The 17,431-nt window shown below is 37.7% G+C and overlaps 1 protein-coding gene and 1 long non-coding RNA gene across 13 annotated transcripts in view; both read left to right on the top strand.

The window, feature by feature from the left end:
* KAT6B (lysine acetyltransferase 6B) overlaps window positions 1–17,431 on the top strand; it is a 222,955-nt gene that overhangs the window by 76,957 nt on the left and 128,567 nt on the right. The window lies entirely within an intron of this gene.
* Window positions 1–17,431, top strand: part of LOC140517150 (uncharacterized) — a 57,208-nt gene that overhangs the window by 33,929 nt on the left and 5,848 nt on the right. Inside the window, exon 1 of the long non-coding RNA XR_011971495.1 lies at window positions 1–17,431. This exon is cut by the window's left edge and continues 33,929 nt beyond it. This is a non-coding gene — a long non-coding RNA (uncharacterized lncRNA).

The following is a 17,431-nucleotide window of genomic DNA, read 5'->3' as shown; positions in this document are numbered from 1 at the left end:
TGCTTTCCTTCTTGCTTCCTTGTTGAGTTTTTACATATTTATACAGTAGACTCTTTGTATGTGTTCAAATCTGCTTTGTCCATTTTAGATCATAGGTTTATCTGATGCCAGCTCCTTTTTTCCCCTTCTCTATGTTTTTGCATATTCTTCTTCTCATCTATCCCAGGCATGAGAAATAGGAAGTTTCACCTCCTCCTGCCTTTACACACTGGTGTATTTCTTTTATCCTCCCTTTGCTTTCCATTCTTCAAACCCTCAGCTCCTAGGTCCTCTTTTTTTCTCCTTTTGAGTAAATTTATTATTTATTTATTTTGTCATTCATTTAAAATTTTTTTTCGAGTTCTGTCCATATTCTCTCCCTCCTTTCAATCTCACCCCCATCCATTGAGAAGGCAAACAATATATTGATTATACATGTAAACCATAAAACATTTCCATATCAGCCATGTTGCAAAAAAAAAAGGCAAGAAAAATGAAGTAAAAAAGTTTACTTCAGTCTGCTCTCATAGTTCAGCAGTTTGCTCTCTGGAGATGGCTAGCATTTTTCAGCATGAATCCTTTAGTAGCTTGGATAATTGTATTGATTAGAGTAGTAAAGTCTTTCACAGTTGATCATCATTACAATATTATTGTTGCTATTTAGAGTGTTCTCCTGGTTCTACTCATTTCACTTTGCATCAGTTCATATACATCTAACCAGGTTTTTCTGAAATCATCCTGCTTTTATCATTTGTTATTAGCACAATAGTATTCCATCACAATCATACACCACCACTTTTTTTTGTTCATTTCTTTTATTTTTTTTATTTACATGTTTGAACATTCATTTTTGTAAGATTTTGAGTTCCAAATTTTTCTTACTCTCTCCCCAAAACAGCAAGCAATCTCATATAGGTTATACATATATAGTACATGTACAGTCATGTTTAACATATTTCCACATTAGTCATGTTGTGAAAGAAGAATCAGAAGAAAAGGGAAAAAACCACAAGAAAGAAAAAAAAAAGTGGAAAATAATATGCTTCAGTCTGTATTCAGACTCCGTAGTTCTTTCCATGAATGTGGACAGCATTTTCCATCATGATTCTTTTGGAGCTGTCTTGGATTATTGCATATACTGCAACATGTTTAGCCATTCCCCAATTGATAATTATCACCTTAATTTCCAGTTCTTTGCCTCCACAGAAAGAGCTGCAATAAATATTTTTTGTACATATAACATTTTATTTTAAAATTTTGCATTGGCATTCATTAGAGAACTTGGTCTATAGTTTTTTTTCTCTGTTTTTTCTTTCTTTGGTTTAGGTATCAAAACCATTTTTGTGTCATAGTAGGAATTTGAAAGAACTTCTTTACCTATTTTTCTAGATAATTTATATAGTATTGAAATTAATTGTTCCTTAAATGTTGGTAGAATTGACTTGTAAATTCAACTGGTCCTGGGGATTTTTTTCTTAGGAAGCTCATTTATGGTTTGTTCAATTTCTTTTTCTAACATAGGCTTATTTAGGTATTCTGTTTCCTGTTCTGTTAATCAAGGCATTTTATAGGGTTGTAAATATTCATCCATTTTACTTAGATTATCAGTTAAACTGGCATGCAATTGGGCAAAATAACTCCTAATAATTGCTTTAATTTCATCTTCATTGGTGGTACATTCACCCCTTCCATTTTTGATACTGGTAATTTGGATTTTTTTTTAAAAATCAAATTAAGCAATCAGATTTTTGTTTTGCTTTTATAAAAGTAGAACCTATTTTTATTTATTAGTTCAATGCCATTGTTTTTGACCTTCAAGTTTATTAATCTCTCCTTTGATTCTTAGGATTTCCATTTTGATGTTTAGTTGGGGATTTTTAATTTGTTTTTTTCTAGGTATTTTTTGGGAGGAGGGGGGATTTTAATTTGTTATTTTTCTAGGTAGTTTTGTTTTGTTTTGCCACATACCCAATTCGTTGATTTGCTCTTTTTCTTTTTTATTGATGTATGCATTTGGAGACATAAATTGTCCCCTAAGTACTCCTTTGGCTGCAACCCAAAAACTTTGATATGTTGTCTTGTCATTTTCTTTAATGAAATTATTGATTGTTTCTGTGATTTATTCTTTGACTAATTCCCTTATTTTAGGACTTCATGGTTAAGTTTCCATTTGGGTTTATGCCTTTTGTCTGTGTTCCCTGAACTGACTTTAATTTTATTATGGTCTGTAAAGAATCTTTTTACTATTTACATTTTTGCTACATTTATTTGTAATACCTCTGTTCCCTACATAGTTTTTGTAAAAGTTACATGTAATGCTAAATACTATGTATATTCTTTGACAGTTCCACTTAGAAGATGCCATAATTGAGAGAGGGATAGGAACACTGAAATCTGTTACTATACTATTGTTATCATCTTTTAGCTCTATTAACATTTCTTTACGTATTTAGATGCTGAGACTTTTGGAAAATATAAGTTTAATATTGACATTGGTTTATTGTATTTGGTTCCTTTTAGCTTTATGTATTCATTTATCCCTTTTTTAGGTTTTAAATGCTTATTTTTACTTTGTTTGATTGTATGATTGTGACTCATGACTTTTAGGACTCACTTGGTTCACAGTACATTTTTTTCTAGCCCCTCATTTTTATTCTGTGTATCTTTACATTTCAAATATATTGCTTTGTAAGCAACAGATTGTAAGATTTTTTCCCAAAAAAATCAGGGTGTTTTTTCTCCCTCTTCCTTGGTAAACACAGTGCTATGTCTTTTCTTTTATTATAGCTTAATCTGTTTAAGGCAGACCCCCTTCTTTCCTGCTTTCTTCCCCTCACCCTAAAGCTACCCCCTCCCATTGGCTACTCCTTTTTCTAGTTTTGGAGTTTTGCTATTTAGATCCCTTTCCTTTCTTGCTTTTATCTATTTATCTAATTCTCCTATTTTATTCCTCTTAGATGACTAGTCAAATAGAATCTTTCATCTCTTCCCCTTCAACTTCTTTTGTTACTTTTTAAAATTTTATTTTCCGCATCTTTTTCTAAAAAGAATTTCTCTTTCATTGTTTATCTTCCCTTTCTGCCTACTCTAGACTTTTATTCTTTAATTCATGGCTCTTACACTTATTTAGTGTTTCTTTATTCTCTGCATTTTTTACAGAATTAAAATTTTTGAGATACCTATTTTGGATTCTACTTCTAAACAGTTTCTGTTACTGCCTTTTAATTCTTTTACCTTACCTCTCTTTTTCCTGTTGTGCCTCACTCTTAGAAATACCAAATTCCTGTTTTTAATATAGAGAATATTGTTGCATGGTAGGAATATTCCAGTGTCACTGACTGTTCAGTTCATTATTGACCTTTGTCTTCCCCTTGATCTTGTTTTTCTTGTTTGTCTCAAAATTTCTTCCTTGAACCATGCCCTCCCACTGTTTTGGGTGTCACTTGTCCTCAGGAACTGATTTCTCTTCACCTGAGACAAAGATGAGTGATCTCCCTAGACAGATCTCTCCAGATCTCTGTAGGTAATTCCTCATCTCATTTTATAGAATATCTTTCTTCTCCCGTAGGAATGTTCCCTTCCCACCACTGAAATAAGATTTTCTTTTTTATTTCTCCCCTCTTTTAATCCTTCCTTTTGCTTCACCCCCCCCCCCCCCCCCCATTCTCTTATAGGCTCTTTTCTCCCTAATATGCTACAGGAGTTATTCCATTCCCATCTACTGTTTCCCATTGGTACAGAATAGCCCTGTCTTATTCACATTTACTTTCTTTTATATTTGAAGATATTTCTGCTAATCAGTCACAGCATTTGTTGTCTGTCAGTAGAATTCTTGAGTTTAAACCCTAGTGTTTCGAAGACTGTGGCGTAGAGCTTTGGTTTTCTGTTGTTTTCTGCTGGTGTAGATATTTTTGGTTGATGCTTTGCTCCTTCTGTGTTGAGAAGTTCTGAGCAGCTTTCTTACGTTCTCGCGTTGTGGCGTTCAGGTTCTCTGACTTGCTTGTTCTTTGGGGAAGCCTGTGATTCTTAAACTTTCTCTGGTTAGCCCACCTTCGAGATCAGTGTGCCTTACTTACATGAGGGTCATGCTTTCTTGTCATGTTATTGCTTTTTGTTTCTCTTCTTCCAGATTGTCCTTTACTTCTCTGTGTGTTCCCATTTAATTTTCCTCATTTCTTTGGTGAGACTTGCCAGTTTGGATTCAGATTTGTCTTTTGTTACTTTTTCTGCTACACAGGCAATAAATTATTCTTTCATAATTCTTATTCTCTTTTAAACCATTCAGGAATGTCCTGTTTTGGTTGTTACGTCCTGCCTTCAGAATCCACAGGGTCCTTTGCCTTATTAGGTTTTGATTCATTTTCTTTTGTCTTCTAATACTTATTTCAAAATTGCCTGAATGAACTCTTTTACTTTATCTGGAGCCCATATTTCTTTCTCTTATTAACATTTTCCCTATTGGTTTATCTTATTTTGCTGATGGTCTTTTTATTTGTTTTTCCCCTCTTACATCTTTGGTAATTTCAGTGTCCCTTCCTTTCCCCCCTTCCCCCTTTTCACTTTCTGATTCCCTCTCCTTTGATGGCAATTTCCCTGGGGGTGGGATCTCAGGGAATCCTAGCTCTCTCTCATGCTGGGGATTTTACAGTTCACTAGTCCCAGTTTCCACAAAGTGACTTCTGAGGGGACATGATAGTCCCAAATGCATGGTAGGCATTTTCCCCCAGGCTTAGTGGAGTGACACTGAGACCTATCTCCATCCCTCCACAAACATAATGGTATTCTGCCCCTGTTCGCTAGGTTCCTCAGTTCTTGGGCCCAGCAGTACTGAGCATCGAATGCTGCTATCACATCCTCACCAATCTTCTACCAGAGGCACTAGGAAGAGAGGAGAGGATTGTCAATAGTCCTGTTGTAAGAGCAGACATTGATCACATGATCAGAAGTCCTTGAATTTTTTTTAAACATTTAAATATCCAAATACTTTTACTGTGGACACACAATCAGATGTTTTTATTAATCTGTAGATAGCCATATTTTTTACTTTGTTTTGCTTTCACTTACCCTATTTTAAAATAAGGATTTATTGGTGCTTTCTACCTACCTAAGAAAATAGTTATTTGATCTCTCTAGGCCTTGGTTCCTTAATTGTAAAATAAAATAGGCAATAAAAATCAGACCTGGCATTCAAACTTGCACTAGCTTTGTGACCCTCTGCAAGTCACTAAACCTTTGCCTCAATTGCTTAACAGTAAAAAATAAAGGTTACAACAGCACTTACTTCCAAGATTGTTGTGATGATGAAATGAGATGATATTAGTGAAGGATTTAGCACAGGCTGGCACGTATTAAGAAGGTGCTTAATAAACATTTGTTCCTTCTTTCCTTCCCTCTGTAAAATAAGGTGTTGTGGTCTTGATTGTTTAACTCCAGTTCATGGGGGAGAAGATGAGGTTCTGAGAATAGCAGCTGCCTTTTTAAATGTAATATAATTTGCCATTTACTGATTTCAGGAACTGGATAAACAAAACAGCACCACCTTGAATAGTGGTCTGGCCCAAAATAGTTTCTACTTTTTTGTGGGTGGTTTAAAGTAAAAATGAGAATTAAAATACCAGATTTAACCCACCAGTAACTGTATCTATTTTTCTGTTAATTACCTACAACAAGTTATTCATCATAATCACAAATGATTTCCCAAACTGATGACTTCCTGTTTTTGACATAACCATTTCTTTCACAGATACTTAGATGATACTTAGATTACAAAACCCACTAAAGTGTATCTATCTAGGCCTTCCACTGTGCCTCATAACATGATGATGAATGTACTAGTGGCACTCTGTGTGTGACTAATGGTAACGTTGCCATTCATTTTAGTTTCAAAGTGCAATATGTTCTCTGAAAAATCTATCCTGTTGCTTCTTCTCAGAATGCAAAAGCATCTGTAACAGAGGTAATAACTGGATGTTTTTAAAATAGAGAACTTAGAAACATTCGCCAAGATTTAGGGAGCGAATATTTTGAGATTTCTTGGCAAGCAGAGAGAAAGAGATTTTATTTTATGATTTGGATAGGAATAAAATCCTTTAATAGTAAGTAGGAGGAACTAATTTTGTTAAATGCATAGTAACAATACCAAGAGGAGAGTTGTGTTCTTAAATGCCTGAAAAAACCATAAGTGTGGTAAGGTATACCTCATCTCATACAACACTTTTCCACTTAAAACAGGGATTCTTAATCTTCTGAGTGTCATGTACTCCTTTGGCCATCAGTCTGGTGAAGCCTGTGCACCCTTTCTCAGAATAATTATTTTAAATGCCTAAAGTAAAATACATGTGATCACAGAGGAAATCATTTATATTTAAATACAGTTTTCAGAATTGTGTGTATTTAAGTTCATGAATCCCAGTTTAAGACCTCCAAATTTAGAGCAAAGTCCAGCAACTTTTATCTAATCAATCACAAAAGAATCCTGAAAATTATAATGGCGCAGCATGTTTCCAGTTCAGAGTTCTTCATAAGGATAGGAAGAAGACACTCGACACAAAAGACACTCATTCTCGGCTCAACTCAGTACTTTGTGTTATTCATAATAATGTTATTGACAACATTCCAGACTTACCTATATGCTGCCTAAACATTTTCATGTATCAAGCCAAACTCTAGCGCTGTTTCAAACATAGTAGGCTTAAATAAGAAATTACTTACTGTGTTGATTTTTCAAGACTCTTAAGACCTACCTCTAAGGTTTGATTAGATTAAATCCACATATTTTCCCAAATTTTGAGTATCATATTCTAAGTTGTCTGATATGCTACAGTGAATGTGCTGAGTTTTTAAGATAAAGAGTAAAAATTAGTCTACATACAGATTTCACAAGCCAATTCTTCAGATCCTTCTACTTGCTGGAAAATATTACCAATATGTAGGAAACTGATAAACATTCATTTCTTTGTGTCAGTAGTTTTGCTAACTGTACCACCATCTTTAAAATTTTTTTTTGATTAACAAAAATGTTTTCTCTCCTTTCCAACTTCTGCCCTCACTAGAAAAAAAAAATCAGGAAAACAAAATCTTTAACAAATATGTATTATTGAGCAAAATAAATTTGTGCTTTAGGAAAAATATATGTCTTGTTCTACACCTTAAGTCCTTTACGTATCTGGAAGTGAGTAGCATGATTCATCCTTGGTCCTCTGAGTTCTTTGCTGGCATGATGCATTATGAGAGTTCTTAAGTCTTTCAACATTGTCTTTACAGTATGATTGTTATTCTATGAATTATTTTCCTGGTCCTGCTCACTTCACTCTGCATTGCTTCATACAAGTCTTCCCAATTTTTAAAAAAATCATCACCTTGATCATTTATTATGGCAGTAATATTGTATTAATTGAGATACCACAATTTGTTCAGTTACTTCCCAATTGATGAGCATTCCCCTAATTTCCAGTTCTTTGCAACTACAAATATAACTGCTGTAAATATTTTTGTATGTATAGGTGCTTTTTTTTTTAACTTGGATTTCTTTAGGATACAGGCTTAGAATATATTATTATCTTTTCAGGTATCCATATATGCAACTCAGAATCAACCTTGATACTTCTTTTGCCCTTACCACTCTCCCCTCATTCAATCAGTCTTTACTTCTCAGCTCTCCCCATGCAGTAGCTCTCATCATATTCTTTCCCATTACACAGCCACTATTCTAGATCATCTCTCATCTAAACTATTTGTAGTAGCCTCTTAATTGGCCTCCCTAAACCAGTCTTCCTTTTATCATCCATTTTTCCAAATACCTGCCAAAATTATTTCCTTAAGGCACAGATTACTCCCTTACTCAAAAATCTTCAGTGGTTTCCTACTGTCCCTAGTGTAACATGTAAATATTTCCTCCTGGCATTTAAAGCGCTTTTACAATTTAGTTCCAGACAACCTGGCTTACTGTATTTGCCAAACACATCCCATCTCTGCATCTTTGCTTCATCTGTCCTTCATACTTGAACATATTCCTTTGTCCCATTTGGTTTTTAGAATCCTTGCTGCCCTTTGAGGTTTAGCTTGGCTTCCAGTTTCTATAGCAGTAGTTCTCAACCTTTTTGGCAATATGGTGAAAACTGTGGACCCTGTTTTAGAATCATGTTTTTTAAAATTTATGGTCAAAGGAAATTCTAACTTTTACTTAGAAGTTAGTAAAAGTAAAAATGTAATTTTCTTTCTGTCCAAGTTGAAAAAACCCCCAAAATCTATCCACAGACCTCTTGGGAGTCTGTGGACCTCAGGTTAAGAAACCTTGTCAAATAGGAACCTTTTCCTTGTCTCCTTTGCTGTTTCTGCAATTTCCCTTTCCCTCTCAGTTTACTTTGCATGATCCTACATTATATTAACCTCCAGTAGGAAACATTCCAGTAGTACCCCTTGAGGGGAGTGACTTTTTTGATTTTTGTTTTCATCTTTACATCATGATAGCTTAGAACAATTAGCACAATAACTTAACACTGAGGAATCATCTAGTTCCCCCCACCTCCACCCCACTGTAGATCACAACTTACTCACATCTCTCTCTGTGGAGAGTCATCCATCCAGTGTGCTGAGGGCTATTCTTCAGCTTAATAGAGATTCAGTGATCCCTTACTTTTACTATTGGACCAACCCATTTCCTTTTCTAAGAGGAAATCTGCTCCCTCTAACATTCTGGTAAGCTATTTTTCCCATATAATTCTTTTTAGAGACCTTTTGGTATGAGGCTCTGGAAGACTCAAATCAGTTCAGTAAGCATTTAAATGTTTCCTATGTATCATGCGCTGTGCTAAGTGTTGGGCATACAAATAGAAGCAGAGTAGGAAACATGATAGGAAACTGAAAACCAAGAGTGGAAGAATTGAAGATGCCCAGTACAGGGACACAGTAGAAGAAGTCCTGTGGAATCAAGAAGGCAGAGTAGAGAGGAAGGAAGACAGGGTTGGGCTGAGCATCCTCCTTAAAATGAAGGTTCAAGAAGAGGAAGAGGCCACAGGGGCAGAGGATACTTCCAATGTAAGAAATAACCCAGGGGTGGAGTGAGTTCCCAATATGAAAAGGGTTCCCTGGCATGGAAGAGAAAATCTTTTGGAGAGTCAGCCTACAGAGACACTGGAGAAGGACAATGCTTGAGTTTCCTCAGGAGCCCAGAGACATTTCCAGAATTAGGGACAGGGACAGATGTGCCAAATGTACTCAGTTGATTTGCTGAGGATTGGAGGAATGGGGAGTGCAGCAGTTTAAAAAGTGTGCAAGGACAGACAGCTTCCACTCCTACGCTTCCTGCCCACTGCAGCTCCAGCCTGGTACCTCCAGAGTGTTGCTCTGGTTTTCCTTTTTTGTTGTCCCTGTTTCTCCTGAGATGCTCTCTCCCTTGGGAATGTCACAGCCATATTGTCTTCCCTTGCGTAAGCTAAAATGTTCCAAATAAAGGGCTGTTGCTTTGTGCTGAAGGCCTGATCTCATCTTCCACAAAGCATTCTCTCAGTCTCCAAACTACTACAACCAGTTAGGGAGTTAGGCCACCAGCACACATTCTAAGCAAACAACAGGCTAGATGCCGCATATATTGTAGGAGCTGCATAGCTAAATGTGTGTTCAGTTGAATTCTCTTAATTTTTCTTTGTTTTGGATGTACTTCTACTCTTTTCCCTCTAGAAATTATTAAAGGGCAGGAACTATGTCATATTTTTCTGACTTCCCTCACAGTGATTAACGCAGTATCAGGGATGTAAAAGGTGCTTAATAAGTACCTGTGGACTGATTAAATGTATCTAGGTTATCTAAGTATTCTGCTTAGCAAAGGATTATCACTGATAGTCAAAGAATATAAATATAATATACTTCTACCTGAATATGCTCTGAAGAGAACAATTTAGAGTTTCTTTAATAATTCAAAGAATATAATAATATGCTGCTGCAACTACTCTTATTAGCATAAAACATAGAAGTGACTGTTGGGATATTTCTTGTTGTCAGAACCTCAGTTAAAACTACTTTCAGAAAAGTTGTGGGTTTGTTTGTTTTTTTTTATGAGCCCAGTTTTCTGAACCATGATCAAGGTGTGAGTCCAATTTCCTGACCTATCTTCAGAGAGTAAGCCCACATAAAATGATCAAAGATTCTTTTCTACTAGGAGAATGAAGCAATCTTCCTTTTTTCTATTTAAGTGAGAAAGGAAACTCCTACTAACTCTACCCATTCCCTATGTTTAATAAGACTGTCATGTGCACTGTCGGGCTAATCGTCTCCTGAATTCAGAGCCATGACCCAGTTGTTACTTTTTTTTTTTAAAGGGCACAGGAAATTGTCTAATAATCATAAAAATGTAACATTCATAGGAACTCATGTGTATAAAGTGCTTAAAAGCGTATAAAAACTGTCACTGTACATTGTCCTGTAGTTCTAACAGTGCTGGGAGGCAGATCATTCACACGTTATTCCCGTTTCACAAATGGAAGTACTGAGGCAGAGGGGTGAAGCAATTTGCCCATGGTTAAAGGACTGGTAAGTGGGCGAGACGTTCATGCCCAGAGCCATCCTGATTCACGTCCAGGACTCTTTTCTTTGTACCCTGCTGCCTCTCCCAACATCAAGTGCCCTGTATCAGGTGGCAGGGCAATTCTTGGTTCAAACTAGGTGCGAGAAAGAAGCATAAGGTACAGAAAGTGAGGGAAAGGGGAAAAAACCTGTCAGATGTCACCTAGAACTCCCTCACGCACCCTCTCACCCGCAAAATAACCCAGCATAACTATAGTGTTTTCTCCAGCTTCAGAAGCATTGTGGCTTTTAATCTGAAAAAAGGAGATTTCTAATTTTCACAGCATGTTTGTCAGGGGCAGAAAAGGTTTTTTACTCCAGGCTCTAGTCATCTTAGTAGAGGGGCCTCCTGCAGAGCTTGCTGACTCTCTGCTTCAGATTTCTTGAAACACAGAGGCTCTCATAAGAGGTTTCTTTATACCCACACAAACAGCTAGGTTTCTCTCAGCAGGGATCTGCTCTTTTCGCTCCCCTACCAGTTGATAGATATGACTACTACTGTGTTAACAGTCTGGAATACGAGGGGCTACTACCGTGATCGCAGTCTGAAGTGATGCCCTGAAAGGAGCTCATGCCCACCTGAAAGGCAGGTGTGCCACAGTCTTGGTGCCTATAATTCTAACACACTGATGGACTGAGAATTGTATGTCTCATTGTCAAACCTGGGACAACTAGAAGGATGGGCCTGGAAAATCATGAGCTGCTCCTGTTCAGAGCACATTCACACACATTCGATCCTGAGAAGTAGAGAGTGGACACAGTAGAGTGGGCAAAGAGCTGGCCTCCAAGCCAAGAAGACCTGGATTCAGGTTGCTCTTCTTAACATATGAGGGGAGTGGGTCACTTGATTTCTCGGTATTCTCAGCCAGGGTGTCAAACCCAGATGGAGACAGGGTCACTCTCCCATACATGAGGATCCCTGTTTGTGCACAGTTATTCAGAAGACCATATACTATCATCATCTATGCTTTATTGTTTATTATTTATTTTTTATTTTGTTAAATGTTTCCCAGTTGCATTTTAATCTGGTTTGAGCTGCACTTGAGAGTGTTGCCATGGGCCTTCAGGCTGCATTTGTGACACCTCCGCTCTAGGCTATTAACTGCAGAGAAGTTGCCCACCTGCTCTAGTCAAGGACTTTTATCTCTCAGGAGCCCCTGACACCAGTGAACTCACTGGTCCAGGCCCTAACCCTAGTGCATGTCCCATAAGGAAGATAGAACAGATATCATGCTATTTCACAGCTGTAGAAGCTAAAACTTGAGAAGGTTAAGGGGCTGGCCTAAGGCATAATTAGGTGCTAAAAAACCCAGGACTGATCATCATTATGCGTTCTGCTTCTCTCTGTGTAAACTTAAGATAATCTTAATGAATAAAATCAAAGTTTAAATACTTACCACCTCTGACTGTATATTTTTAACTGGTCAGAATTAAAGTGATGAGTTGTTGAACCTAAGAATTTTTTTTAATGTGACATTTACAAACTCAGGTCTTTCACCTCCACATTTTTGTCAACGACCATATACCCATCCCTTACACTGTCTACTACAGCTTACATGGTATAGAGGAGGGGGCACTAGCCTTGGAGTCAGGAAAACCCAGGTTCGGATTCCACCTCAGACATAAGCTAGGGGACCCCATGGAAGTCACTTAACATAGAAATCTCTGTGCGTTAGTTTCCTCTTCTATAAAGGGAGTTAGGCTTGATGAGTCTTAACGTTCCTTTCAGCTCCAAATATATAATACCATGGTATCAATTTGAGAACTTGAGGAGATCTTAGAAATTATCTAGACCAACCCCCTCTTTTACAAATGAGGAAACTGAGATGCAGAGAAGTTAATAAGTGCCTTGCTCAAGATTACACAAATACAAAGCAGAAGATCTGGAATTTTGACCTAAGTTTACTAACTCCACATTCAGTGCTTCTTCCACTATTCCAAGAATTACTCACTATAAAAATGTTCAGTTTTTAGACTGTTAAATGCCCTCTTCTCTTTATCAGCAGCTATTGCTAATACTATTTTTCAAAGGATAAAATGATCACAGTGAAGATGATGTAAAGAAAAGCCATAATGAACATTCTACCCTCCTATAAGAATTGTTTATTGGAATTTGCTTGTGATAAGGTAACGAAAAGTAGAATATTTTACCCACAAAGAAGAGAAGCACTACTTTTTGGCATGGTTATGGAGACCACCCCATGGCTGCAATTTCCCTTGGCCTGTGTATATTTCAAAAGAGAAGCAGCACTCTAGTCTCACAGTTGGTCAGGACTTCATAAGCCAATAAGTTCAACTCCTAGTTGATTTCTTTGGCTCTCATTTTCCTCATGTGTAAAATGACAGCGTTGGGTCAAATATCTCTAGAAAATAGTCATTGATATTTGACTTGAGGATCGTTGCTTTTTCAACCTAAATGTTAGCAATCTCTCCTAGCTTTCTATTATTGGCAGATTTAATAAGTCTCTTCCTCTTTATCCGAGTTATGATGAAAATGTAAAACAGCTGATGGGCAAGAGCTGTGGGCTGACCAGCCAAGTGAAGGGTGGGAAAATCTCCCCAAAATATGTAATCATATAGGGCTTTTCTCCTACCCACCCCCCCAAATCCCTATTATGATCCAAAATTCCCCATTTCTGACCTCTCACTGCAGCTGTGCAAGCCCCTAACCTCTTTTGCCCCAGCTAACATTCCTTTGGGACATTTATAACCTAACTGTTAATCCACACACCAGCAACACCTGCATGAATGTAATGAGGAATACCTCCTTCATCCCTGAATATTACCACACTTTCTCCATGGAACTACTTCCTTGCTGCAAGGAGCACTCCTCTTAGTTGGTCTTATGTAGTATGTTCTCTAGAGCAGTGGGGAGTGAATCTTGCCTACCATCTTTCATTTTCTGTGGGAAGGAACGAGTAACACAGGATGAATAGGCATGAATGGACTATGATCTATATCACATATTTCCCCTCTTCCAAACTTTACTCTTTTTGTCAAGAGTAGACCACCCTTCCATTTACCTAGGTTTGTAATCTCAGTGTCATCTTGGAATCCTCACTGTAGTTTAATCCATATATCCAATTAGGTGCCAAATCTTGTTACAACTTGTACAACAGCTCTTGTTTCTACCTCTTATTCTTTTCTCTCTACTCACACAACTGACCTTGCACAGCCCTTCCTCATTCAAAACAAAGTCAAGTGCAAGTCATGTCATCATTTCGCTTATAGTGTGGTCTTCTTCGGCAACGAAGAACAAACACAACAGCACAAACCTACTGCACTTGGAACTGCATAGATTGTACCATGCTAGACCCAAACTCTACGTAAGGGCTGTTTTCTGGACCCTCCTGGCTTAAGAGTGATTATCTGTGGTAACTGTTGCAGTTTCCCTCCCAGCCTGATTTAGTTATTTTTCTTCGCCTCATTAAAGTGGCCATTGCCTGACTACTTCTTAAACAGACCTGTTCACTGAATGGGCGTTACCTCACCCTAAGTGAGTAATGAGTAGGCCTTGGCCTCATTGGCATCCTGGGCCATCATCAGTCATCCTGGTTAATATCAGGTCACTGGATTCAGATGGCTCCAGAGGAGAAGTAAAGCTGGTGACCTTGCACAGCCCTCCCTCACTCAAAACAAAGTCAAGTGCAAGTCAAGGTCATCATTTCTCTGATGGCATGACCTTCTTCAGCAACAAAGGACGAACCCAACTCACACAACCATCACTTTACCCTAAGTCCAAGATCTCAGTATTTCTTACAGCAATTCATTTCTCTGCCTCATCTCTCCTCTTCAATACATCCTTCATATAGGTGTCAATGATTTTCCTAAAGTGCAGCTCTGAACCATGTTCTTTGTCTGCTCAGTAACCCCAAATAATTCCCTATTGACTGTGGTGTCAGATATCTCTTTCTATCATTTGAAGACCAACCCACCTTTCAATCATTTTTATACACTCCTTCTCTTACTGAGCTCCACCATTGTACTCACCCAGCCTTCTCGAAAGCCAATTATCATGCATAATAATACTGTCTCCCATTGCCATGCATTCATTTGCACTGTCTGTGCTCCAGACCTGGAATGTACTCCCTCCTCACCTCAGTGGCTCAGAATTCCTCCTGTGCTGCAAGACTCAGCTCAAGCACCAGCTTCCACATTTCTGGATTCCCGTGACTCCTGCTACCTTCCCTCATTAAACTGATTTGTATTTATTTTGTACATGTTTTATAAATACTTATTAATCTACTTGTTGTTGGCCCCCAACAGAACATAAGCTCTTTATGGACTGAGATAATTTGATTTTTGGTTTGTATTCTTAGCACCTAACAGTGCCTGGCATAAATACTTGTTGTCTGAATGATTGTTGGGAAAAAACTTTTGAATCAATGATATCACAAATCCACTCGAATATCTGAGAGATTCACATATTTAGTTTCAACCTACACACTTACCAGGTAGATGGTATGGGTGGCAAGAGTGCTGGGCCTGGAGTCAGGAAGGCCTGGGTTCAGATTCTGCTTAGACACTTACTCACTGTGGTGCCCTAACTTTCTTGTTGATCAGTAATTTTAGTCATGCCTGATTCTTTGTGCCCCCATTTGGGGTTTTCTTGGCAAAGATACTGGAGTGATTTGCCATTTCCTTCTCTAGCTCATTTTGTGAATGAGGAAACTGAGGCAAACAGGGTTAAGTTACCTGCCCAGGGTCACACAACTAGTAAGCGTTTGAAACTGGATTTGAATTCAGTAAGATGAGTCTTCCTGACTCCAAGCCCAGCACTCTATCCACTGTGCCACATAGGGGCCTGGATCCTTACTTACAAGTCACTTAACCTCTGTCTGTCTCAGTTTTCTCAACTATAAAATGGGGACCATAATAGTACCTACCTCTCCTTGTTGTTGTGAAGCTCAAAAATGATAATATTTGTTAGGGTTTAGCATAGTGTCTGACATTTAGTAGGCATTTAATAAATGTTTATTCCCTTACCCGTTAGCTAAATTCCCAGATTCGTGAAACAAGCAATAGGAAAAATGTCTTTGAAAACAAAATGAAAAAGGGATGATACAATTAAGAACATTTTTAGAGTTCTAAATTCAAGTATTGGCAAAAATGTAAATATTTCACAATTAAGAATCTATTTGGAAAGGACTACCAAAACAAAAAATTTCTAAAAACCTTAACCTCAAAAGACTACATACACTAGCATTTTCTTTATAGACACTTGTTGGTTATATCCTGGGAAAATATTTAAAAGGATTGTCATAATAAAATGTTATACATTTTTCTTTTCTCAAAAAAAGGTTGAGTATCAAATGTGCTGAACTCTTCTGTGAATACAAGTGACTATTGGTGTGTTTTCTCCTCCCTCAAAATCATACATGACATTACCTTCAAGGTAAAAATGACATTTCAAAAGTGTATTGTTTCTGACTTTCATTTCTTACTAAGATTCCCTCCTCACTCAGAGAATCAGCTCTTGTAACAAAGAACGTAAAAACCCAGAATAAGAAGTACAGAAAAACTACCCAACACAGCAGTCAATTCCAACAACACTTCCACATACATAGCCACCCAGGTCTAGAAAGACAGAAAAGTGACACGTTCTTATATCCCTCCTTTAGCACCAAGCTTGTCAATATAATTAGAGTGTCCAGTTTCAATTATTTTTTTCTATTTTTATTGCTGTAGTCATTGCACATATGGTTTTCCTTTTTCTTCTTACTTTAGATTTTTATAATTCTTTCAGTGGATTTCTGTGTTGTGCATATTGATTTCTTACAGTAATATCCTCTCACATACACAGAGCATACTCTGTTTAGCCAATCCTTAGTTGATGAGTAATTACTTTGTTTCTCATTCTTTAATGCTAAAAAACAATAATTCTATAAATATTTGGGTGTATATTAGACATTTCTCTCTTAATCTCTTTGGGACATATGCCTCACAGTGGGATCTCTTAGTCAAAGAGTATAAACATGTCTCAGCATAATTCCATGTTCTTTTCCATTATGGTAGGATCAGTCAAAAAAGCATTTGTTAAATGATTACTATATGCTAGGTAGGCACTGTATTAATTACTGGGGATATAAATGTGTGTGTGTTCATCCTTCATTGCCAAAGAAGACCATGCCATCAGAGAAATAATGATGTGACTTGCACTCGACTTTGTTTTGAGTGAAGGAGGGCTGTGCAGGTCACCAGCCTCACTTCTCCTCCAGAGCCATCTGAATCCAGTGACCAGATATTCCTCAGGATGACTGGAGATGACCCAGGATGAGGCAGTTGGGGTTAAGTGACTTGCCCAAGGTCACCCAGCTAGTGAGTATCAAGTGTCTGAGGTGAGATTTGAACTCAGGTCCTCCTGACTCCTGCAGTGGTGCTCTATCCACCGCACCACCTCGCTGCCCCGGAGATATAAATATAAGAATTGAAACAATCTCTTACCAAGAAGTTTACATTCTAATGGAATAGATAGCAAGCCCATATGTAAGTATACACAGAATAAATATAAAGAGAATGAATATGGAATAATTGAATGCCTTGGGAGAACTGTTGCTCGAGGTCAGGAAAGGCTTCTAGCGTGAGATGGTACTTCAGTTGTGTTGTGAGGAAGACAGAGATCTGTGAGGTGAAGAGGAGGAGTGAGTGCATTCCAGGCACAGGGACAGCCAGTGCAAAGACACCCAGAGGAGGAGCTGCAGTGCGGAGGATAACAAGGCAGAGGATGAAATGAGAAGGGCTTTATGAGCTAAACAAAGGGATTTGTACAGTATTTCATCCTAGAGGCAATAGGGAGCCTCTGAAATTTGTTGAGGTTAGAGAATGACGTGATCAGAATCATACTCAAGGAAAATCAGGTTCAAGACAGAACTGAAGTCAGTAGAAAGCTCAG

This window comes from Notamacropus eugenii, chromosome 1 (genome assembly GCF_028372415.1).
Source record: "Notamacropus eugenii isolate mMacEug1 chromosome 1, mMacEug1.pri_v2, whole genome shotgun sequence".
Lineage (NCBI taxonomy): Eukaryota > Metazoa > Chordata > Mammalia > Diprotodontia > Macropodidae > Notamacropus > Notamacropus eugenii.
The sequence above is the reverse complement of the archived record's forward strand: the minus strand, read 5'-3'. Positions and strand labels throughout refer to the sequence as shown.